Source organism: Heterocephalus glaber, unplaced genomic scaffold, assembly GCF_053883595.1.
Source record: "Heterocephalus glaber isolate CG9 unplaced genomic scaffold, H.glaber_assembly_v1.0 deba00000546, whole genome shotgun sequence".
Taxonomy (NCBI): Eukaryota; Metazoa; Chordata; class Mammalia; order Rodentia; family Bathyergidae; genus Heterocephalus; species Heterocephalus glaber.
The window spans coordinates 40,747,019-40,771,849 of NW_028258147.1; the positions used below are offsets into that span (position 1 = coordinate 40,747,019).

General features: G+C 41.6%; 1 long non-coding RNA gene across 6 annotated transcripts in view; it reads left to right on the top strand.

Moving 5' to 3' along the window:
- The first annotated feature begins 215 nt into the window (after positions 1-215).
- Positions 216-24,831, top strand: part of LOC101719806 (uncharacterized) — a 172,537-nt gene continuing 147,921 nt past the window's right edge. For 2 of the 6 annotated variants that reach the window (XR_015448780.1, XR_015448783.1), the window contains exon 1: positions 221-495. This is a non-coding gene — a long non-coding RNA (uncharacterized LOC101719806). Of the gene's footprint in view, positions 496-8,147; positions 24,623-24,831 lie in introns of those variants that run through there. The other 4 variants (XR_015448781.1, XR_015448779.1, XR_205993.3 and 1 more) reach the window with 4 other exon arrangements.

Consider the following 24,831-nt stretch of genomic DNA (forward strand, 5'->3'; position numbering starts at 1 on the left):
CCAATTAATTATCTAAATTTTTAGTGAAGTAAAAATAAAGCAGCTAATGTTTTGGTTCTTTCCCTCATGATGTGAAAAGTTAAATATTTTTCCTGATAGTATTCATATTACCATTGTGTTAAAAGCTGTGCAAAGTGTGGCGCTAGTGCGCGCGCGCGCGCGCGCACACACACACACACACACTCTCCAGGGAGTTAATGAAATATTCCTAACCCTCAGGATTCCTTGTTAATCACCTTCTGTCTTTCTGGGGTTATAGATTAACCACTCTACCCGGCTTGCCTCTGACTAATCCAACTGCCAAGCTCTCCAGAGGAGCTTCCTTCTGCGTCCCCGGGCCTTGATCCCCGCCTCTCCCGCAGCCTCGCCTGTGCGGCAGCCCTGGGCACCCTGGGCTGGGGCTGCTAGGTGGCGGCTCACCCGCTCACGGGCTGCTGTTGGCAGCTGTTCCGGACCGGGGTCTCCTGGAAGCTGCAGTTTCGCCTCCGGGTTTGTGTGCGTCTGAGTCAGCTGGGGTTGGTGACAAATGCTGAGATGCCAGCACGGGGCACGGGGGGCGCAGGGCTCTTTTGGACCAGGAGCAGGGCGCAGGCCGACTACACAGCAGGCCTGGGGTTACGGACACGGTGGGGTCCCTAGCTAAATGTTCAGCAGGTCCACTGAAGCAGGGGACGCAACCCGGGCCACCAGCGCCTCAGGCATTTCATACAGCGCATGCACGCACCGGTTAGGCCAGCAGAAGGCCCTGGCGAGCGGGCGCGCCCCCGGTTCTTCCGCCTGGTGGAGGCCGGTGCCTGGCAGGGCGGCCGGGTGCCCGGGGCCACTAGGTGGCAGTGTTCCCCCGCGCATGCCCGGCGCCCCGCGGCCCAGACGCCCGCCGAGGATTTCTAGATCCTGCATGGAAAACCCGGGCCTCTTCTGGCTCCTCCAGTCCTCCTTCCTGCTCGAAAGCTTCCCTCACGCTTCCGGCGGCGGGCAGCGGTCGACCCTGCGCAGGCCGAAGCACGCGGGTGCCCGGGAGCTCCCGGCCGTGCTCCTGGGGAGAGGGCCTCCGGGAGGGCAGTGGGGTGACCTCGGGCATTTTGGAGGACGCCTCTAGCTCCAGACCCACAGGAGAGGTCGGCTCGGCTGTAGTTGACCGCGGAGGGGGCGCTGGGGCTGCGGAGCCCGGGGTGCAGTCTAAGTGGGCAGCGCCGCTCACCCGGGGCGCTGCAGAATGGAACTGTGGGTGTTGATTGTGAAAAACATGCACACGCGTGAAAAAGTGAACACATAAGAGTCCTCGCTCATCCATTGCTTAAATCCAACCATTATCAAGATTTTGCTAATTATTTTGCTTAATCATATTTTTCCCTTTTGTCTTTGTTGAAATATTTTCAAGCAAAAATTAAATCTAGAAATTGCTTTCCTTCATGTCCGTGCCATTTTCAGACGTTGATAATCATCTCTTCGTACAGATTGAGCATCGCTAGCTTGGAAGTCAAAAACCGGAAGGGCTCCAAATCCTCAAAGTTTAATACCACAAGTGGAAAGAATCTATACCGTGAAAGTTTCTTTCGTGTACACAGTTACTAAAAGTATTGTATAAAATTCCTGGGTGTGGTAGTGCACGCCTGTAATTCCAGCGCTTCTCCAAGATAACTTAGTGAGACACTGTCAGAAAGAAAGAAAGAAAGAAAGAAAGAGGAAGGAAGGAAGGAAGGAAGGAAGGAAGGAAGGAAGGAAGGAAGGAAGGAAAGGGGCCTGGGGAACGTAGAATGTAGCTCAGTGATAGCACCGGTCAGGTCCTAGCACATCTGGGGCTCCAACACTGAATAAAGAAAAAACTAAAGTGAGCACTTGGCTCTGCCTAGAAAGTGTGTATGGAATATATGTGAATTTCCTGTAGACACATGGGTTTCATAACAAGATGTGCCATTATGTATATTCAGATATTCCAAAATCCAAAACAAAGTTCTAAATTGAAAACATTGGTCCCACCCATCTGAGGTAAGAAGTGCCCAACTCAGGTCATCTGGTTCGGAGCCATGCCGGCTCCACATGCTGCCCTCCTGTAGAGACAGAGTGTGCTGGTTCATGACGTTCTGCATGAACAAATGCTTGGAACTGAGGATGGCTGGGAGGAAGAAACGAGATCAGACACTTTTTCTGGTCTGGCACTTTGAGTCCAACAGATACGTGATAAATTGACATTCTCATGTGCCTCTCTTTCCTTTCAATACAGAGAACCCATAGCCTCCTCAGCTAGCTAGTCTTATTTCTCAACAGCTCAGGTTGTTAGAAAACCTGTGGAAAGCCTGCTCATAATTTCGGTGGGCCCTCAGCTTGTCTGAGAACCACCTCAGCTTGTGCACAGAACCACGGGCACTTCTATAAGTGTTGTGTTCTTTGTGAGTCTCTTTTCCTTGACAGCAACCTGAGTTGTTTGTGACTGTCCTTCATGAGATGCATTTTCCAGTTTCCTTGTTGGCCGTTTTGTTCACTCTGCCCTGGCCAACCTCCACATGGCCAGTCTCCTCGGGAGGCTGTGATGACTGAGACATTCTATTTGTGGCCCCAGAGAACCACCCTAACTCTGCCCCTGTTCTGGGCATGTCCTTGCACCCAGGTGGGTCAGATGTCATGAGACAGGCCCTGCTGCCGATGTCAGCCTTCCAGGCCTCCCTTGGGCATCGCTGGCCAGGAACCTTTCCTTTCATTTTGTCAGCCCGTATGTTGGGATTCATGTGAATTATGTCTCATGTTAGTTTCAACCCAGTTTTCTGGCTAACTTTCCCTCCTTCCATACAACACTAGTTCTCTAGCTTTGAGCTCCTTGTGTGATATCTTTTTTTCCTTATGTGATATTTTAAGGTAAGTCATTCAGCATATTACCTACTTCTCCCAGCTTGATGTTGGCTAATTTAGTAAACAGGCCTTTGTTGTCTGTCTTCAGGGTATTGGTAAATACAGCTTACAGCTTGTTTTTTAAAATTTTTTTTATTAAATTCTTTTATTGGTACATTGTAGGTATACAACACAATTACATTTCTCATTGGGAATTGTACCTTTACATAATGCATCTTGGTTCTTATTTTTTCCCCATTCCTAGCCCTCCCTTCACCCCCTCCACCCTTCCCTATTTACAAAGACTTTATTTCCATTTTTTCCATTTCTCATCATTTTTCCTTTCCCTTCTTTCCTTTCCCCTGCCCCTCCCGCTACCCCTACCCCTTTGGACCTTTTCTTCCTATTTTACATTATCGATTATTCATTATACTCATTGGTACATTTTAGGTATACAATATAATGACATTCATCATTGGAAATTTGCACCTTTACATTATCTCTCTTGGTTCTTATTTTTCACCCTTGCCCAGCCCTCCCTTCAACCCTTCTATCCCTCCCTATTTACAAAGATTTTGTTCCTATTTTTCCATTTTCTCATATTAATCCCATTCCCTTCTATCCTTTCCCCTAGCCCTTCCACTTCCTTCCCCTTTGCCCCTTTTCTTCCTATTTCACATTACCTATTATACATTTAGTCCTTATTTACACTTTCAGTTTCTCACACCAGAGAAATGATTCAGTATTTATACATGTGTGTCCTATTTATTTCACTTAAGAGTATTGCCTCAATGTGCATCCACTTAGCTATAAATGTCTCTAATTTCTCATTTTTTGTGGCTGAGTAGTACTCCATTTTATAAAAAAACCACATTTTCTTTATCCAGTCTCCATTTGATGGGCATTTGGGCTGTTTCCAAGTTTTAGCTATTACAAACTGTGCTGCTATGAACATGGGCACACATATATCACTGTGGTATGATTCTTTTAATTCTTTGGGGAAGATCTCCAGCAGTGGAATAGTGGGGTCAAATGGGACTTCCAGTCCTAGTTCTTTGAGGTATCTCCATAGTGATTTCCACAGTGCTTGCACCAGTCTACACTCCCACCAGCAGTGGAGCACGGTTCCTCTTTCCCCACAGCCCCACCAGCATTTGTTATTGGTTGATTTCATGATAGCAGCCATTCTTTCTGGAGTGAAGTGGAATCTCAGTGTTGTTTTCATTTGCATCTCTTGAATGACCAGTGATGTTGAACATTTTTTCATGTATTTATTTGCTATTTCTCCTTCTTTGTCTGAGAAATGTCTGTTCATTTCAGATGCCCATTTTTGGATTGGGTCATTAAATTTGGGAGGTCTGATCTTTTGAAGTTCTTTATAGATTCGAGATAGTAGACCTTTGTCTGAGGAAGAGCAGGTGAAGATATTTTCCCACATTGTGGGTTGTCTCTTCACACTGCTGGTGGTTTCTCTTGCTGTGCAGAGAAGCCTTTTAATAAGAAGAGATCCCATCTGTTGATTGTTTGTGCTAGTTCACGGGCAACTGAGGTTTTGTTGATAAAATCTTTTCCTACACCGATGTCTTCAAGGGTTCTACCTAACCTCTTTTCCAACTGGTTCAGTGTTTCTATTTTAATATTTAGATCTTTAATCCATTTTGATTTTAGTTTAGTGCATGGTGAGAGATACAGGTCTAGTTTTAATTTTTGGCAAGTTGAAGCCCAATTTTTCCAGCATCATTTATTAAAGAGGCTATCTTTCCTCCAGTGAGGGTGTTTGGCTGCTTTATCAAAGATGAGATGGCTGGGTGTGTCCGGCGTTGTTTCTGCATCTTCTAATCTGTTCCACTGGTCCTCAAGTCTGTTTCTTTGCCAGTATCATGCTGTTTTTATCATAGTAGCTTTGTAGTATAGTTGCAGGTTGGGGATTGTGATACCCCCTGCCATGTCTCTGTTATCTAGAATTGCTTTTGCTCTTCTGGGTCTCTTCTGGTTCCAAATGAATTTTTGGATTGTTTTCTCAAGGTCCATGAAGTATGCTGCTGGGATCTCAATTGGAATTGCATTAAATCTATATAGCAGTTTTGGAAGTATGGCCATTTTCACTATACTAATCCTTCCTACCCAGGAGCAGGGGATGTCTGTCCATTTTCTGATATCATCTTCAATCTCTCTTTTCAGAGTGCCATAGTTTTCAGAGAAGAGGTCTTTGATTTCTTTCGTTAGAATGATTGCTAGGTATTTCAGTTTTTTGGATGCTATTGTGAAAGGAATTATTTGCCCTATTTCTCTCTCAGTAAGTCTGTCATTGGTGTAGAGGAAAGCTATTGATTTTTGTGTGTTGACCTTGTAACCAGCTGCTTGACTGAATTTGGTTATTAAGTCTACAAGACTTTTGGTTGAGTTCTTGGGGTCTTTTATATAGAGTATTATGTCATCTGCAAATAATGACAATTTGACTTCTTCATTTCCTATCTTTATTCCTTTTATTTCTTTCTCTTGTCTAATTGCTGTGGCTAATGTTTCCAGAACTATATTGAACAAGAGTGGTGATAGTGGAATCCTTGTCTTGTTCCTGATTTTAGAGTGAAGGATTTCAGTTTTTGACCATTTAGTATGATATTGGCTGTTGGTTTTTCATAGATGGCTTCTATCAGTTTGAGGTAGAGACCATCTATTCCAATTTTTTGTAGGGTTTTTATCATAAATGCATGTTGGATTTTGTCAAATGATTTTTCTGTGTCTATGGAGATAATCATATGGTTTTTGTCCTTGGCTCTATTGATATAGTGTATTACATTGATTGATTTTCATATATTGAACCATCCCTGGATCCCTGGGATGGATCCCACTTGATCAGAATGTATGATCTTCTTGATGATCTTCTGCATTCTGTTTGCCATTATCTTATTAAGGATTTTTGCATCTATGTTGATTAGTGAGATTGGCCTATAGTTCTCTTTTTCAGTAGGGTCTTTCTCTGCTTTGGGGATCAAGGTGATGCTTGCTTCCAGGAATGAATTTGGGAGTATTGGTTCCCTTTCAATTTCATTGGAGAGTTTAAACAGTAGTGGCAGCAGTTCCTCTCCAAATGTCTAATAGAATTCAGCAGTGAAGCCATCAGGGCCCGGGCTTTTCTTAGTTGATAAGTTTTTAATTCCATTTTCAATTTCATTGGTTGATATTGGGTTGTTCAGAATTTTTAGGTCTTCTTTGTTCAACTTTGGTAATTCATATGTATCTAGGAATCTGTCCATTTCTTCTGTGTTGTCCACCTTATTGGCGTATAGGTTCTGGAAGTAGGTATTGATGATCCTCTGGCTTTCTGCTGGGTCTATTGTAATTTCACCCTTTTCATTCCTAATTGCATGGATTTGGGCCTTTTCTTTCCTTTTTCTGACAAGGTTGGCTAAAGGTTTGTCAATTTTGTTGATTCTTTCGAAGAATCAACTCTTGGCTTCATTGATTTTTTGTATCATTCTCTTAGTCTCCATTGCATTGATTTCTCCTCTGATCTTTATAATTTCCTCCCTTGTATGAGCTTTGGGGTTGTCCTGCTCCTCTTTTTCTAGAAGCTTGAGGTTCAGCATCAGGTTAATTGGGCTCATTCTGTTTTCCTAATATGCGTATTCACTGCTATGAATTTCCCTTGTAAGACTGCTTTCATTGTGTACCATGGATTCCGATATGTTGTATTGTCATTGTCATTTAATTGAAGGAACTGTCTGATTTCTTCTTTAATTTCCTCTGTGACCCATTGGTTATTCAGAAGTGTGTTGTAAAATTTCTACATTTTTATGAAATTTTTTGAGTTTCTTTTGCTATGGATCTCCAATTTCATCACACTATGGTCTGATAATATACATGGGATAACTTCAATTCCTTTGCACTTACTTAAACATGTTCTATGTGTGAATATGTGGTCTATTTTTGAGAATGACCCATGTGTAGCTGAGAAGAATGTGTATTCTGATTTTATGGGGTGGAAGACTCTGTAAACATCTGTTAAGTTCATTTGTTCAAGAGTTCGATTGAGTTTTAGTATTTCATTACTTATTTTTAGTCTAGTTGATCTATCTATTTGTGATAGTGGGGTGCTGAGGTCCCCCACTACAATTGTATTAGTGCACATATGACTTTTCATGTCTGTTAGTATTTGTTTTATATAGTTGGGTGCACTAGTGTTTGGTGCATAGATATTTATGATTGTCATCTCTTCCTCTTGGATTCTTCCCTTTACAAGGCTGTCGTGCCTTTCTTCTTCTCTCTTAATCAGTGTTGGTTTGAAATCTACTTGATCTGCAAAGAGGATAGCTACTCCTGCTTTTTTTTGGGTTCCCGTCACATGGAGTATTGTTTTCCACCCAGCTTTCAGTCTATGAGTTTCCTCTTGAATTAAGTGTGTTTCTTGTATGCAGCATATTGTTGGATTTTGCTTCTTGACCCATTCTGCCAGTCTATTTCTTTTGATTGGTGAATTGAGACCATTAACATTGATGGTTATAACTGAAACATATTGACTTGTCATTGCCATGACTTTTTCTTTTTGTTGGGTTCTCCCCCTTTACATTTAATTTCTTGTCATGCCAGATGGGTTCATTCTGCTTTGCTTCCTGGGGTTGTGATCCTCAATGTCTGTTTCTAGGATATTGTGTAAAATTCTTTGGGGTGCTGGTTTGTATTCACGTAGTTCCTAAGGTGCTCTTTGTCATGAAAGTATCTTATTTCTCCATCCATTTTGAAAGATAGTTTTTCAGGGTACATCAATCTGGGTTGGAGGCTGTTTTCTTTTAGGGCTTGGAATATGTCACTCCAAACTCTTCTTGCCTTGATGGTTTGTGTTGAGAAGTCTGCTGTGATTCTTATGGGCTTTCCTTTGTATGTGATTTGTTTCTTTTCTCTAACTGCTTGGAGAACTTTGTTCTCCTGTTCAGTTTCTGGAATCTTAACAATTATATGCCTATGTGTAGATTTTTTTGATCAAGGCTATTTGGAGTCCTATATGCCTCACTTATCTGTATGTCAAGCTCTTTTCCCCTGCTTGGGAAGTTTTCTGCCATTCTTTCTGTGAAGAGATTTTTTTATGTCATCTCCACTCTCTCCTGTTTCTTCATTGAGCCCAATCAGTCTTATGTTATTCTTCTTTGCATCATCTAGCAGCTGCTGGATTGATTTCTCATGTTCCCTTATAATTTTGAAGCAATTTTTCTTTTCCTGGTCACTAATTGCAATCTTATCTTCTATATCTGAAATTCTGTCCTCACATTGGTTCATTCTGCTGTGTAGACTTTCAGTGGAGTTTTTCATGTCCTGGAAATCTATTTGCCTCTGTTTTATGGATTCCATTTGTTTCCTATGTTGGGATTCCATCATGTTCCTGAGCTCCTCTCTAGATTTATTAATCATGTCTTGCACTAGGGGCACAATTTCTCCTGTTATCTGAGAAATTATCTCTGATTTCATTTTTTCCAGATCCCCTTTTGTTGCCAGTTCAGTGGGTCCAGGTTGTTGAGTATCAGAGTGTTCCATCTCATTTCCCTTTGGGATTGCTGTAGGTGATCTGGAAGTGTGGTTTTGAGACTTATTTATGTGTTTTCTCATTTCAACTGGGGCGGGGAGCTGTTGGTGCCTGCATGGATTACCTCCTCTGAGCTGGGAGAGGTGGGACAGGGGCCGGGAGCAGTGGTAGGGATCGTGGCCCAAAAGACTTTTCCTGTGGCCTGGGAGCAGGGGGAGGGATGGTGGCCGGGAAGTGCCTTCCTCTGGACCAGGAACAGTGGGATGGTGGCTCAGAATCCCCTACCTCTGTCCCGGGAGCATTGGGAGGGTTGGTGGCCCAGAAGCCCCTTCCTCTGGGCCAGGAGCAGTGCTAAAGAAGGTGGCCCAAAATCCCTTTCCTCTGTGATGGGAGCAGCAGGAGGGATGGTGACTGGGAAGCCCCTTCCTCTGGACCAGGAGCAATGGGACGGCGGCTCAGAAACCCCTCCCTCTGGGCTGGAAGCAGCGGGCCTCAGTACCTTGGTCTGGTGGTCTGGTGTCCTCTGCGTCTTTGTAGTGTGGAACCAGGTGGCTGCCTGTCTGCAGCAGTGTGATTCGGCGTCTTCCACCGCTACTACAGCTTACAGCTTGTTAATGTACAGCTTCTGAGAAATGTATCATTTGGCGTTTTTATTGTCCAAACATCATAGAGTATATTTACACAAACTTACATAGCTATGACGTCACTAGATGATACAGTCAGGAATCACTAGCATCTATGTGGCCTGTTTTGGTTGAAATAGACTTAAAAGGACCATAGCTGTAATTTTTCTTTCTTTTCTTTTTTTTTTGTGGTACTGGGTCCTGAACATATGGCCTTCACACTGATCTATATCCCTAGCCTGTTTTTATTTTGAGACAGGGTCTCACCAAGTTGCTAAATTGCCCAGGGTAGGCTTGAACTTTTGATCCTCCTGCTTCAGCCTCCCAGAGTGCTGAGATTACAAGTGTGCACCACTGCACCCAGTTCGAGGCTGCATACTGGGCAGTGATGCATCGAGACACAGCCATGTGGAACATTATGAGGGCTTGCTCTTCTCTCTCCCCAGTTCATTAACATTTGCTTAAACAAATATTTATTAAGTTACATGTTCCAGGCATTGTTTTAAACTCTGGCAAGTCAGCAGTGGGCAAAACAAAAAATTCCACTCTTGTGAAGCTTACTTTTTAGCGGATATGATTTTGACTAAGAACACATGTTGCATTCTCATCACATATACATTTTTCCTTATTTAATTAATCTCACATTGATTCATAATGACAACCAGTTGAATATTTACTGTGTGTTGAGCCCTGTTACTGATCTTCACACATGTAATAGGTATGAATGGATCTGGAACACAGATGTCCACCTGGGAGACTGGCAAAAAGTCCACTGTTGTACTCTTGGGGTCAGTCCCCTCTTCTTCAAGGATCATCCATACACTTTCTTCAGAAACATCTGCAATCTAAAGAGGAATTTCTACGGACTGATTTTCCCGGGGGGGAAGTCTGTCTGCAGCGCTGTGGATGCTATTTCTTGCCATGTAGGGGCTCTGCTGAACGCAGCTTGTCCTCCAGCCATTGGACCCAGTCATCTGTGCCTGGCAGTCCAGCCCTTCATGGAAGATGATTCTCCTCCTGTGCCTTGCTGCATCCAGGGAGCTCCTGGATGTGTACTCTGGAGCTATTCCTAGTTCTCAGCCATTCTCCTTTGGGGCTGATTCCCAGGAACAGCTCAGGGGGCTGCCTTTAGATCTGAACTCAGCCTTTCTTTAGTTCTGAGAACACTTAGGATGGGTAGGCAGAGAGATTGAGGAGACTAGAGCTGACATGTTTTCCCCTTGCAACCCTCAAATAGAAGATTTATTCTACTCCCTTTTCGAGGTAATGTTAATTGTAAAAGTGCCCCTGATTCTTTTTGGTCTAAAGTGAAAACCTGATCATTGTAAGGAAGGAGTGACAGGACAGAGTGCCACGTGGGGGGCAGGTGTTGCTGACCACTGACTGCTTCTCATCATGTAGCATGGTTGTTAGGGATAGGGTGGAGAGGAAGACAATTCATACCTTAATATGTGGTTTGCCATTTCTCAGGGGCTTCCAAGGGATTTCTGTGCATCTTTATCAGTGGAAAATAAAAGGTCTTGCATGCATTACTCTGAACATATACATCATCTCATCTGAGCCCTAAGCAGCCTTGTGGGCAGCATCATTTGGTCATCTCACGGATGAGAAAGCAGGGTCAGAAGTGGCAGGACCTCATAGCAAGTGAGTTTGGAAGTGGGCTCAGCAGGACTCTGAAGTCTGAGCCCTGTGCCTTTGCTGGGACACATGTCTCCATCTGGCCCCAGGCTCTCACCCTTAGTCCTGACCCAGACCTCCCTGGTCCATCTTGTGGGCAGCAGAGGGGACCTCAAGGAGCACTTTAAGGACTGAGAGCCTCAGAAACAGCTTGTCTTTCCCTGGGAGCCGCTGGTCTCATTTCCGAGTAGGGCATCCCATTAATGGACTAACATAATATGCTAGAGTTATGGGAGACAGTGGCCCACAGACAGCTTCTCTTGTTTTCTCAGTGAGAGTCAGAGCACACAGGACTACAGGCAGAGGGAGAGCTGCAGGGATACTCAGTCTCCCATTCCCAGCTGAGACTTCCTTCAAACTGGTTGTTGATGACTTTAACCTAGAGCTCTGTGAGGCTGCGGATGTAGTCAGTGGCACCATGCCTGCCTGGCAAGTGCTAGGTCCTGAGTTCAATCCCTGGTACCAGAAAAAACAAAAAAATCCCCCAAAACATGCATAATCTAGAACTCTGTGTTATTCTTAGAATAATGAAAATTATTAAAGTGTTAACATACTCAGGACTTCCTGTTCTTGTCACGGCAGAATAACAGGTTTATTTTTCTGCCACATTTAATAGCTAGCAAACTGAATAACTAGGCTTGGTGGCATGCACCTGTAATCCCAGCACTTTGGGAGGCTGAGACAGAGGATCATAAATTTGAACCCAGCTTGAGTAACTTAGTGATTTAGCAAGACCAGTCTCAAAATAAAGAAATAAAAAGGATTGGGAATGTAGTTCAGCGAGTTTAATCCCCAGAACTGCACCTCAAACTGAACCAAACCAAAACACAGCAGAACACAACTACTGTGTGAAACATTTGAACTCCTCTCATAGGCCTTGAACAATGGACCTCATTGGCTGTGTCTCTGAAGAGAAGGGAAGCAGAGGGTGGGGTACACTTCCTTTTTGTGCTGTCTTTGTTTCCCACATAGAAAGGAAGTGGAGCCCAAGCAGAGAGTGGCTGTGTCACTGGATGGGGGAAACAAGACAAAAGGTGGAGGTTGCTAAACTGCAGGGACTTGTGGGTTGGGTAGCAGACAGGAGGCAGTTGAAGAGAAATAGCACCAGAATTCTGTTGAGTTTCCTTTGGGTCCTCAGTAAATCCTTAGTCGCAGATGTGCTGAGTGAGTCTGCAAAGTACAGCTGGGAACAGCTCTCTGGCCTGGCAGCCCAGCAGTGACTTCCCATCCAGCCAGAGCAGAATAGGACATTAAGTTGAGACCCTAGAAGACCCACATTAGGAGGGAGGGCTAGGGCCCAGGAATCAACGATACCCTCCAGGACTCAGAGCAGAGATGAAATAGACCTGCCTGAAAGTCACAGCAGGAGACTAAGGAGGCTGAAGATGGCACGTTAGTATCTTAACTGCTTACAGAATCAGGTGCCACACTTCTTAGGGGAAGACAAATCCAGAGGCTATGATATGCATCTTCCCAAAGAACAACTCTCAAGACTGTTGCATTAGGTATTAGGTTATAATACATAAATTTTGGAGGGGTACATATATTCATGCCATGGCAGCATATAATTATAAATGTCTAGATATGTGAAGAATCAAATTTAATATATTTGAAACCCTGAAGACTCTCCATTGACTCCTTTTTTCTTTGGGGGTATTTTAGCTTGATTTCAGTGATTAATGAAACACAGAATGTTTCAGCCATGGGATTGGATTTCTCATATAGAATCACAAGTTGGTTGTTCTCAAATTGCTGGCAGTGTCTTTCTTCCCTGAGCATTGCTAGGAGAATGCACCTGAGTAGGAAGACTGGCCTCCCTATAATGGAACCTCAGCCCTGGGGGCTCAGTTGAGGGTTGTCCTTTGGAAATGGGTCAAGAATTAATTGTCACATGGTTGGGGTTATTTATTTTTTTCCTTAACTCCCAGAAGGGCTTTCTGGGAGTGGGATGCATGATGGGGGCAGACAGAGAATATTATATGTATTTAGGAGAATATCTTAAATTTTGCTGAACGTCTGGATGACTGATCATAAAATAGGGAGGAATCCTTGTGGTTCAGCAAAATTTGTAAAACCTTCAGGATTTAGTTTTCTGATTCATGATGGGAATTTATAAGCATTTCTCAGACAATTTCAATCTGTGTTGTATATGCAATTAATTTAATTTATTTGTTAAACTGATTTAAAACCTTTGGTTGTATAAGAAACTTAATGCAGTATGAAGAAAAACTGTATTCCTCTGTGTTTAGATATAGTTAGTGGACCAGTTAAGCATTTTTGGTAAAAAACAGCTCTGTTACTCTCATTTTTCCCCTTTCTCTAAAAATCAAAGTTGGTTCCTAATCAGAAAGGAAGCAGAAGGTTTGTTGGAAGCCTTTTTATTCTGATTCCTATTGAACTTGGAGAGATTTATGGTTCTGGAATAAGCACATTTATTCAATGAGGGAAGAAAATAAAAATTATTAATTATTTTAAGAAAGAAAACATCTAGAATCATGAAAACTTTAATTCATGGGTCTTCGTCCCTCTCCTTCTTCTAATGTTGCCCTTATGCTTCTGTGCCCTTAGAATGCTCTGTAATTAATTAATCACGTATGCGGGGAAGTGGTGTGTGGAATGGACATGGGTGGTCACCCTATGCTGGGCTGCTCACATAATCAGCAAAGTTTTCTTGGTGAAACAGTGGAAAGGTGCAGGTGGCCCAAAGCCTGCAGGGCATGGCTCAAAGTAGGGGCATATGTGGCCGGATTCTTCTCTCTCATGGCTTTCAACTTGACAAGCTCTCTGGTACGCGGACCAGATGGGATTTCAGACTCTGACAGGCCTTCTCTGGATTGTGCAGACTCTGCAACATTTAATAATTTGAGTCCTTGAAACAGGCCTTACTTAGGTCCAGGAAAATTAGTTGAGAAATAGTTTTAAACACATAAGCAAGACCCATTAGCTTTTCTTTGCTTCTGATTCTTGGGGAACTTCATTTTAGTTTCAGTAAGTGAGGAATTTTTTAATGAGTTGTGTGATATTTATTGAAGGTTGCAATTTTGGCAAATGCTAAATAGAAGCATTTTTCCCTTCTCTTTGCCTGCCTTTCCTTACCCCTCATCTTATTATCTGGACAATGCTCTCAAACTGTTCCCCAAAACAGTGGTACCACTGGCTTCTTCAGACAGGCACCTGACTGCCTCGCAGAGATTTCTACCGACTCCAGCTCTCTTTGTTTTAAGTCTTCTTGACAGAAACTGAGCCTCCCAGATGGCAGAGCAATGCTTGTGGAGAGAATGAAGCTTGAGGTGAACTAGGAAGTCATTTGGCTTAACTACTGGAGTCATGGTTTAGATCTCACATGTTCCCCCAAATCCTATGTCAGAGGTGGGCTTTTAGAAGGTGATTGGTCCCGGTGGGCACTATACTCATCATTGAATGGATGGATCCATTGCTGGGTCATAGCAGAATGCACTACTAGGAGGTGAGGTCTAATTGGAGGAGGAGGCTCACTGCTAGCCTCACCTGGAGGCATACTCCCTTCTCTTCTGCCTTCTGGCTGCCATGGGCTGTGCAGCGTTCCTCCACCATGCCCTCTACCCTGATGTTTCTGCCTTGGAGCCAGCCAAACATGGACTGAGCATTTTGAAACTGTGAGTCAAAGTAAGTCTCTCCTCCTTTAAGTCCTGGTTGTCAAGTATTGTGTCCCAGTGAGGGAAAAATGATGGAAAATGCAGCCTGTTTCTAGTAGACTGGTATCTTGATTTCCAAGGGGAAGGTGATATTTTTTCAAGTACAGAATGGCTCCATTACTTTATTAAAATGTATAATACACATTAACAATATATGCAAATAGAACATACAATGGAGAAGAAAGTAAAACAAACAAAAACAAACACCTTGTCCCCAGTTCTTAGGATCTATATTCAGGGATCAGAAAATTTTGTCATAAATACACAGAGAGTAAATATTTTAGCCTCTGTCAGCCAGATGTCTATGTCATGACTAAACTTGTAGTTGCAACATGAAAGCTGTTATGAACAATATGTAAACAAACAAGTGCTCCTGTGTTCCAATAAAACTTTATTTAGGGTCAAGTTTGTCCCACAGGCTGCAGTTTGCCAACATTGATCTAAAATAATCCTTATTTCTATTGGGAGCAGATCATTTCTACATCTTTTATTTTTCCTCCTCATATCTTTGTGGATATAGTCACGGAGGAAAAGAGAAAGAAGTAATTTAATATAAATGAAAGCACTTTTTTATACCACTTTTATAAAAATGAAAGCTATATTTAGAAATATTTCAAATTCAATTTTACTTGAATTTAACAGAAGATAATGAAATTAAATGAGTATGCAGGAACCACTGAGATTCAGGCCCATTTCTTCACCACTAGTGATTAGTTCCTAAAATAATTCTTGGAAATTATGAGGAAAAAAGTGATGAAAAGCTTGAAGATCTCTTGCTTTTATAAATTCCAGTTTTCAATTTGGACGGGGCAGTTGATTTCCTCCTGCTACAAACAAGGAAATATGAACACTTCCATTTCTCATGCTTCTTAGCAGGCTCCTTACTCATTTGATTATTTTTGAATTTTCATGGCTGAGTATTTACAGTGTCTTCTATAACCACAATTACACAAGTTCTCTGGTCTCAGATATTTATACAGATGGGCTTATGTTCATTTTTAGTTCTCTTATCAAGGTTCTTTTTAAAAATGAGCTATATTTAATTGTCTAGTAATGTAATTTATTCTCTCTCTCTCTCTCTCTCTCTCTCTCTCTCTTTTGGCACTGAGGATGGAATAGAGAGCTTTGTGCATGCCAGGCAAATGCTCTACCACTGAGCAACACCCCAGGCCCTCAATTTTTTACACCTGGGTGCTTTATTCCTGCTTCCTCTCTCAGCTTCATACCAGACCAGCACAGTTTATTTAGTCATAAGACTTCAAGACTTCTGGGTCACACTTTCTATCAAGTATTGTGTCATTTTAAAATCACAGTTTTTGTATAGATCTTTGATAGATTGTATTTTATGGCTGAGAATCTCTCTCTCTCATCCCGCAGCAATGTGTGGAATGCTTCGTTTTGTCCATCCTTTTCTGTTGGAAATAGTCCATCTTGGGACTTGTGCTGGTGGGATTGGCTGTGTATATCAGACTTAGGGACACTCTTTTAGAACTGTGTATGCACTGCCCTTTGCCTCCCACCACTGGGTATTGATTTTGGGAAGGTTGAGCATGCTTCATTTTCATCCCTTAGGAGTATTCCCCCCTTCATGTTAAAATTACCTTTGTTGTTGGAATTTCATGTAGTTGTCCTTTGGGGCATTTGTTCCAGGATCTCCCTCTCCTCTATGGACTGAAATTCCTGAAACTGATCCAAAATCAACCTTTGCTCCTATAAGTTGATTGTCTCAGGTGTTTTGTCATAGCAACAGAAAGCTGAGTAGCACAGTCTCTGTTGTGCTCCAAGTTCAGTTCTCCCTTTGTGTTGTGGGGGTTTTCTTCTATTTTGTTTTTCATTCTTTTCCTGTTCCATATACAATATTGAATTTTCTTTAAAGAACACACATTATTGTCTCCATTCCTGTCTAATTTTCTCAGCTGTTTTGATAGCTTTCATCTTCTATGATGAACTCAAAGCTTTATTTTTTGTTAGTATTTTGGTTTTGATTGTTCTCTTTTTCTCATCATTCCTACTTATTATTTCTGTAATGATGTCGTTTTGGTCCCTGTTCCCCCTTTTTTTCTTTACTTACCATTTTGACTCTAATTATAGTTTTATTAAATTTATATTTTAAAAAATTCTTTATAGCAAAAAGCCCTTGAAGGGAATTAGTCTTCTCTTCTTTAGATTATATTTTCTTTTCAGTTGTGTCCTTTGCCTGCTTCTCCTCCTTTTCTTCCACTTTCCCTCCTTTGATCTCCCTCTTGTTTTTTCCTGTTGCTTATGTTCAATGGAAAGACTGTTTAGGGAGTGAGAATTTGTTTGATGGATATTAGAATTAACCAAGGTAAGTACCTGAGGAAGTGCTGCTGTGCTCTGCATGTTTCTGTGACCCCCAAATTTGTATGTTGAATTCCATCACCTCCAGTGTGACAGAGGGAGGAAGTGGCACTTCAAGAAGTTGATTAGGCTGTGAGTGTGGAATCCTTAGGAATAGGATTTATGTCTTTATAAGAGAGGTTCCACAGAGGTGGCTTGTGCTTCCTGTATGGTGAAGACACAGGAAGAAGGCACCATGGAAGAAGTAGGAAGAGGTCCCTCACCAGATTGCGGCTGTGCTGGAACCTTCATCTGCAACTTCTCAGCTTCCAAACTGAGAGCAATGACTTCCCGTGGTTTAAGCCACCTGGTCTATTGTAAGTAGTGACGGGAGCCTGCACTGCCTGAGACACGTGCCTAAGCCTGCCTGGGAGAGTGAGAGAGACTTCTGGAGGAGGCAGCCTTTGGGTGAATCCCACAAAGCTGTGTGAGCCAGAGGGACCAGCTGAAGTTAACAGGGTGTGACAGAAGGAAGGTGTGGGTCAGGGTTCACTGGCCCTGCTCCGTGTTGGAGAACACGCAGTCATTTCCTTCCTTTGTGCTCCCATTGGTATCTTAAAATTTACTGCTTTACCATTTTTATGTGTGAAACCAAAATGAAGCGAAGTCCTTTGGCCTCAGTTTCTAAATATCCAAACACAATCCTCCAGCTATGATTTCTAAGATTAGTGTGTCCCAGAGGAAAAAAAGCCCTGTCTATCTTGCTCCAAACACTGACCCAGGCCTTTTCTGTTCTTGTGCCCAAGCACTCTGATGCTGTATGTGATGGACCTTCACTGCAGCTCAGCCTGGATGTCCAGAAAAAGTCTATTCTTTTTCCTGGAGCCTCTGCCTGTCGCCATGTTGCTGGGAGAGTCTCGCTGCCATATAAATTCTCCCCATTTCTTTTCTTCTCCAAAGTCTAAGTACACCCTATACTTCCTTCCTTTAGAGTTTTAGGTAAACCACCCAAATTAAATTTTAATTTTCCACTTTGAAATTATTTCTGCCAGCTATTTATATATTTGTGCTGAGGGTTAAACTCAGGGCCCATGCTAGGCTATTGCTCTGCCCCTCCCCAGTCCCTGCCTGTGGGTTTCTATAGGATCACCTTGCTCAGTTAAGCAGATTTTCCCACCATGTCTCAGCTGTGGACTTACCAGTCTTCTCTACCAAGCCCCATGGGGTTGAGAAGCTCGACTTATTTATGTTTATATAACAAAGCATACTGTTTCACGGTGATGATCTGAAGCATAATGTTTCACAGTAACCATCTGAATAAATTATTGGATAGACTGAAGGCCTAGGGCTTTGCAAAAATGCAGTTTCATTTTAGCCCTGTGTAGTAGTTTCTTCATTCATAAGCTATTTCTAATAGCTGTTCTTCCAGTCATGGGGAACCATGGAGGTAAATGCTGTGTGACACTCATGGCTTTAGCTATTGGATCCCTGCTTCCCTTTCTGGGAGAGGCAAAGCAACCCCACTTGTGAAAGGTGCTTGCAGAAGCCGGGGTAACAAGTGGGTGGGGCTGGAATGTTGCACACACAGGGAACACCAGTGAAGGGATGGTCACTGGTGTGGCTTTGCTTTTCCGCAGGGGATGAAAGGTTATGGGACCTTCACCTCTGCCCTGTTGCTTTGTGATACTGTGTCCTTACCAGTGACCGGAGGGCTTTCTAAAATTGCCTTTCATTACCATTGGTCATGGCACCAGGGTTCAATTTAGCCAGTTCCACAAGGGACCCTTTTGTCAAGTAGGGCTGGCCGGCAGTTATTCAAATGAAGGATTCTAATGGCTGGTTGCATGTCCTGACAGGACACAGGTAGGCAGAGCAGTCTCATGAGTGACACTTGTTATTGTTGGGCTTTCCCATCAATAACCACCCATCCAAATGCCATGGTGATCATGATTACATGTGGGCATTCTTCTGTTGGAAAAAAGAAAAGTTTTATGTAATTTCCCTTCTGATTAGAAGACTGAAGTATTTTTAAGAAAAAGAATTTCTTAGAGGAGTCTGAATCTTAAGCAGTAAGAAATTTCTGAGTTATTTTGTGTCTTTCCTACAGAATATACTTTGCTGCTGAGCAGGGGTTTACTTTCCTAACATCTGTAATCTGACCCCTGAAGATTTCAGATTTTGAACTTGCCAGACCCCACAAATGCATGAGCCAGGGATAGCTGACACTCCGTTCTTCTTCTTCTTTTATTCCTACAGCTGCTATTTTTCTCACAACAAGGGACTCATGGGACCCATGGGTCAACATCTTGGAAAGGAAATCTTACCACTTAGTGGTAAATTGTATATACTAGTATCTCATGAAAGCGGAATTTTAATTCACATAGATATTGCTATAATTTAATGTTATGTCTTCCATTTTCAAGCTGACTTCTTACTAGAACAAACTGCTCATAACTGAATGTAACCATCACTGAAAAGATTTGTGTCGCTCAGTTCAGAAAGGTGCCAGTTCAGCTAGAGCCTGCATTCTCCCTCTGCAGCCAGGCATATCAGGAGAATCCCAGCCAACTTCCTCATGTGGGAGGCTCAGGCCCAGATCTTAGGCTGCCCTGACAGGTTCAGCCTCACCAGTCAGAGAATGCTTCTGGGGCTTTGTATCACACTCCCACAAGTGCTAACTGGATTCTCATCTCCAGATTCCCTTTCCCAGACTCACGAGTCCCTGATTTTGAGAGAATTAGCAGCAGCAGGAATAGAGGAGGGAAGAAGGTAGCCGTGTTGGCCAGGCCTGCCTCATGTGATGATGAGGTATGCTATGCTGCAATCTGCAGTCTTCAGGGTAGGGTGACAGGCTAGAAGCTGAGGCAGGTGCTGGCATTGTACAGTAGTCCTCCATTATCCATGGTTCTGTTTTATACAGTTTCAGTTACTCTCGCGTGGTCAGAAAGTACAGTGCTAAGTACTGTAAGTTCTAGAAATACAGTAACATGAGGCGATCTCTCACTGTCCTGCTCCCTCCTGCAGGGTGTGGATCATCTTGTCCTGCATGCCTGCCCTGTCCATGCAGATCAGCTGTTGTGGTGCCATAGTGCTCATGTTCAAGGAACTATTATTTCGCCTAGTAATGACCTAAAATCCAAGAGTAGTAATGCTGGAGATTGGCATATATCAAGAAAAAAGCTGTAACATTGAGTGAAAAGTAATTTCCATTACTGTAACAACCTGATATAATCAACTTAGAGAGGAACAAGATTAATTTTGGCTTCTGGCTTTGGGAATTTCAGTCCATGATTGATTTTCTCTGTGGCCAGATGGCCCACCACAGCAGGGAAGTGGAGTAGGGAAGGAAGACAAAGGGCTGGGGCAGCACTGTGCCCTTCCAGGGCGTGACCCCAGTGACCAGAGCCTCCCACAGAGCCCACTCTGTAAGGTTCCACTGCCTTCCAGGGGTGCATTGGAGGACCAAGCCTTCCACATGTGGGGCATTCTATATCAAAGACACTGCAAGTAAAATGACATTTTTGAGAGGGAGAGACACATTATTTTTATTACAGTTTGTTGTTATAGTAGTTTTATTTAATAATTAATTTATTACTATGCTATAAATTAAACTTTGTCATAGGTATGTATGCCTAGGAACAAAGCAGTATACATGGTGTTCAGTGCTATCCATGGTTTCAGATATTGACTGGTGTTCTTAGAATGTGTCCCCTGTTGATCAGGGAGCCTTCTGCAGTCATAAGGCAGCGTTTTTTCTTGTATGGAATGCGTCTTTCTCTTAAGACCTTCAACCTGTTGGATGAGGCCCTTTCACATGATCAAAGACAATTTCCTGTCCTGAAATTCAGCTAATTTCAGTTGTTACCACAGCTAAAAAATAATCTTCTAATTTCAGCAACATTGAAATTAGTGTTTAATTGAATAATGGGGAAAATAGCCAAGTTGACATATAACATGAACATCAGAGTATGTAAAGCAGGAAAGGGAAGCTGGATTCCCAAGGTCCACTCTTGCGGTATGGTGAAGTGGGAGGGGAAACGTGTATGTTGACATTGGAGCTGTAATTCTCAGTCTTGGGAGGAATGAAGTAATGGTGCTCAGCTGGAACACATAAATCAATTCAGATTGTCTAAAGAGTTTTCTATTAAAAAATAAATTCTGGCATTTCTAGGCTGAAGGAAGATAGCCTTTCGGAGAAGGAGGTGGCAACAGCTCTGGATTGCAAAATCCAAATGGTAAAATGCATTTGGCTGGAAGACTAAAGACAGGAAAAGCTCCCTCTTAGACTATAGCTTATCTGAAAGACCATAATGAATTCATTAGCATTTTTTTGAAACTTGAAGGAAGGAGATCTTAATAAATATCAGTGGAGTCAAAAGGTAGGGAATGGAGATTAATCACACGGAGACCATTATTACTGATTTAAGATGTGTAAAACATTGTTATTGACTACAGTATGTTGATTGGCTTATCATGATGTATTGGTAAATTTAAAAATGTTTATTAAAGATTCACTCAGGACTTTATTTCCTTAAGCCTGTTCTTCTCAAAATGTCTTACTATTCTACCAGAGGGATTTTTCAGGAACCTAATCATCTAGATTTGGGAAAGATTCTGATATATATATATATATATATATATATATATATAAAATATGTATCATATATATTATATGATATATATGTATATATGAACAAAGCATTAGAATTCATCATTGTGTATATGATAGAGTATGTCTAATGGGATATTGGGGAAGATTTATGGTTTAATTATTAATACATTAGCATTATTATTAACACATCTAACAAAATTCATTTTCTTTCAGTAAAAGACAACCATTAGCCTTTTCTAAACTAAGCGCGTCAACTCTGGTAGTTTAAGTGTACTTTTTAGTAGTCACGCAGTGCTGCTCCTAACAGTATCCTATTGGTGTCTTACCTCTCCAGCTGATTCTGTTGGTTTTCTTGTTTTAATAAAAGCAAAATCCCAGAATAATTGCTTTCTTCATCTTCTTATATAAACATTACTTTCAGAAAACATCACTTTCTTGGCTGTCATTGAGACTGGTTTCTGTAGTTATAATGAACATCTGATACAGGAGGGGCCAATAACATCTAAAGCCTCCTGGTAAAAGTCTCAGTTTCTGCTTGGTACAAGGACTTATGCTGTCAGAAGCCTGTGCACTTTTTGTAAACTTTTGTTCTGGTTAAAAATTTAAAAGGGAGCTACTTGCAATGTCATTAGCATTAACTTAAGCTATAGTAGGCCTATAAAGCAATCATTGGGATGCTATTAAAAGTATATGAATAATAAAACAGCTGCAATAAGGAAAGTTTCAGAAGAGTAACATGGCCTTCGTAGCCCCCCTTTGTGTGGGTGAGTTGGCTGTATTCTAGCAAGGGCAATAAATCATTATTTGAGATTTAGAAAATCTCAACCCTATCTTTTCTTTTCTTTCTTTTTTTTTTTTTTTTCTTATTGGGGTAAAGGTTGTGGGCCATTTTCTGGGTTGTAAATGACAACAGAGCACAGTTCAAGAATATTCCTAAGAAATCATTGAGAGCTACTTCGTATATATGAGATATTTACAAAGGTGAAAGTTTTATGAGGTTGTTTTATTGGTAACAATCAAGGTCACTAATGGTCCACGCCTGTGTAAGGTATTATGTGGGGTGTGGTAGAAAAACTTTGTGTTTTTGGAGCAAAGCAACTCCAGATTTAGTCTAGGTGCTGCTACTACTAAGGAGTTTTGAAACCTTGGATAAATTACTTAAATTCCCTTAAAAGGGAATTTCCCTCACAAGTTCCTCCTCTTGTAAAGTGAGATTAATAAACAATGCCTATTTTGAGGAGTTACTGAGTTAATTCCTGAAGATAATTTTTATAAGATATATATAAAGCACCTAACTAGTAACATGTTAGTTCCTTTCCTCCTTCTTAATGTGATCTGCAATCTCGTAAAGTGTCTCTGATATTTCCTTGGTATCACTATTTAGTGATGTCTTCTTTCATGGCTGTGAAACACAGAGATGCTTGAGACCACAAATGAATACATGTTCTTCAGAGGTTTTAGAAAGTAAAAGAAAGCTGCATCAATCAAGAGTCTTGGGATCCTTAGAGGAATTCTATTAAAGCAGCTTCTTTTGCTTTCATTACAAGTATACGTGTCTGTTTCTTTCCTTTTTGTAAGAATATTTTTGGTTTAAGTCTTGTCTTGATTAACTGCTTTGAAAATAAAGACGCAATGTAATAAATGTTGTTATTCTCTTATTATTTGACTATGAAAATGTTTTATTTTTTCATAAAATAAAAAGAAAAAAATTAAAAAATATATAACCAAGGTAAAAAAAAAATTTGTCCTCTAGTATCCAGGTTGGGTTCGTTCTAGGAATCCCTGTAAATACCAAAGTCTGCAAGTGCTCCAATCCCTCATATAGAAATGTTATTTGTAAATGACCCTTGTATATCTGCCCACATACTTTAAATCATCTCTGGACTACTTGTAATAGCAGGTACAGTGTAAGTGGTAAGTAAATAGTTACACTGTATTGTTTAGGGGAGAATGACGAGGTAAATTGTCTGCACATGTTCCACAGAGGTGCAGTCATTGCAGGCATAACTATGCAGTACATGCCAGCAACAGTGGTTTGTTGAATCCACTGAGAGGTGGCTACAGAGGGCTGACTCATATATATATATCTATATACATATGTATAGAGAAGGACATATCGGTAGATAGCATACATTTGGAAAACTGCACATATTATAACTACACAGCAACTAAGTGATCACAGTGTAAATGCTTCTGTAATTACCACTCAGAAAAAGTTGTAGATCTTTGCCAGCACCCCTAAAACTCCCTAATGTTATTCCCAATTGTTATCACTTTTCTCTCCCCAGATAATCACCACTTTGAACCTAATAAAATTGAAGTATACTATTTTTATGATTGCTTTCTTTCACTCAACTTTTAAAAAATGAAATTCTTTCATGTTGTTATGAGCATTTCAGTTGTACTGTCTGTGCCACACTTAGTATAGACAATGTTTAAATTTCAGTTATTCTGATAGGCAGGCAGTCGTGTCTTGTCGTGTTTTTTGTAATGATCAATAAGGTTAAACACCTTTAACTTGTTTACCGATCTCTCAGATTTTTTCTTTCTCTTTCCTTCCCTCTCACTCTTTCCCTTCCACATTCACTGGACACACATATATTTCAGGTTCTGTGCTACCACCTTGCAGGCCTACTGTTAGCCTGAACTAGTGCTATTAATAAGATTGAAAATAACTGACTCAGACCGCCTGGCTCTGGGGAAAAAACTGGCCGAGAGTTGCCATCTCCTGGGTCTACTTTCTGGTCTGCCTGCCCTTGTGAACTCCGTGGTTTTTGTGCGATGTCTTTACCACATGTGCTCTTTCTTGTAAAATAAATTTAAAACAATTTCTAAGGCTGCTTTTTGAGATTGCACACACTTTGGCAGAACATTCACCATGCCTTTTCTGTCTGTTGAACATTCTGCCCCAAGAGGTCTGGAATTGCAAAGAATGAGACCCAGAACCATTTTGGTGTGGGTCTAGCCCATCTCCTAATCTTGCAGACAAGGGACGCAGGTGGTTTGGAGAACTGTGTGATGAACACAAAAATGAAGAAATCGGTGACTGTCTGAATCTGAGGTCATATCAGCCAGAGTAAAAACTGAAGACGCCTGGAAATGAAGATCCTGACTATATGTATTCAAAGTGCACTAACACTATTTTTCTTGACCCTGTTCTTCCCTGACCCCTGTATGTTCAAGGAAGATTTGAGGACTTCACAGACCAAGTGGACCTAGAGTCTCTTACTCTCCAGCAAAAGAACAGTGGCCAGAGATGGGCAGGGTTACAAGGGCTTCACGGCCACTTGCCTCCTCCCTAGGCCCCACTCTGCTCCTTCACCATGGCATTTAGTCTCAGCTCTGTCACTGTCTCACAGAACCAAATTGACTCAGTTGAGTTTTCAAAAAAAGTGTAAGTTTTTTAAATTTGTGGATATTTTGTCTTTACATCAAATTAATACCATAGAAAAATATTCACACCATCATTCTTTTCTGTGCAACAAATTTTAAGATATACATAAATGTACTGTACATCTTTAGCAATTAATGAAAGTAGTTCCCTGTGAGGGGTATTTAACTTTGTTTAGTTTTCCTGTAGCAAAACGAGTAACATCCTGTTAG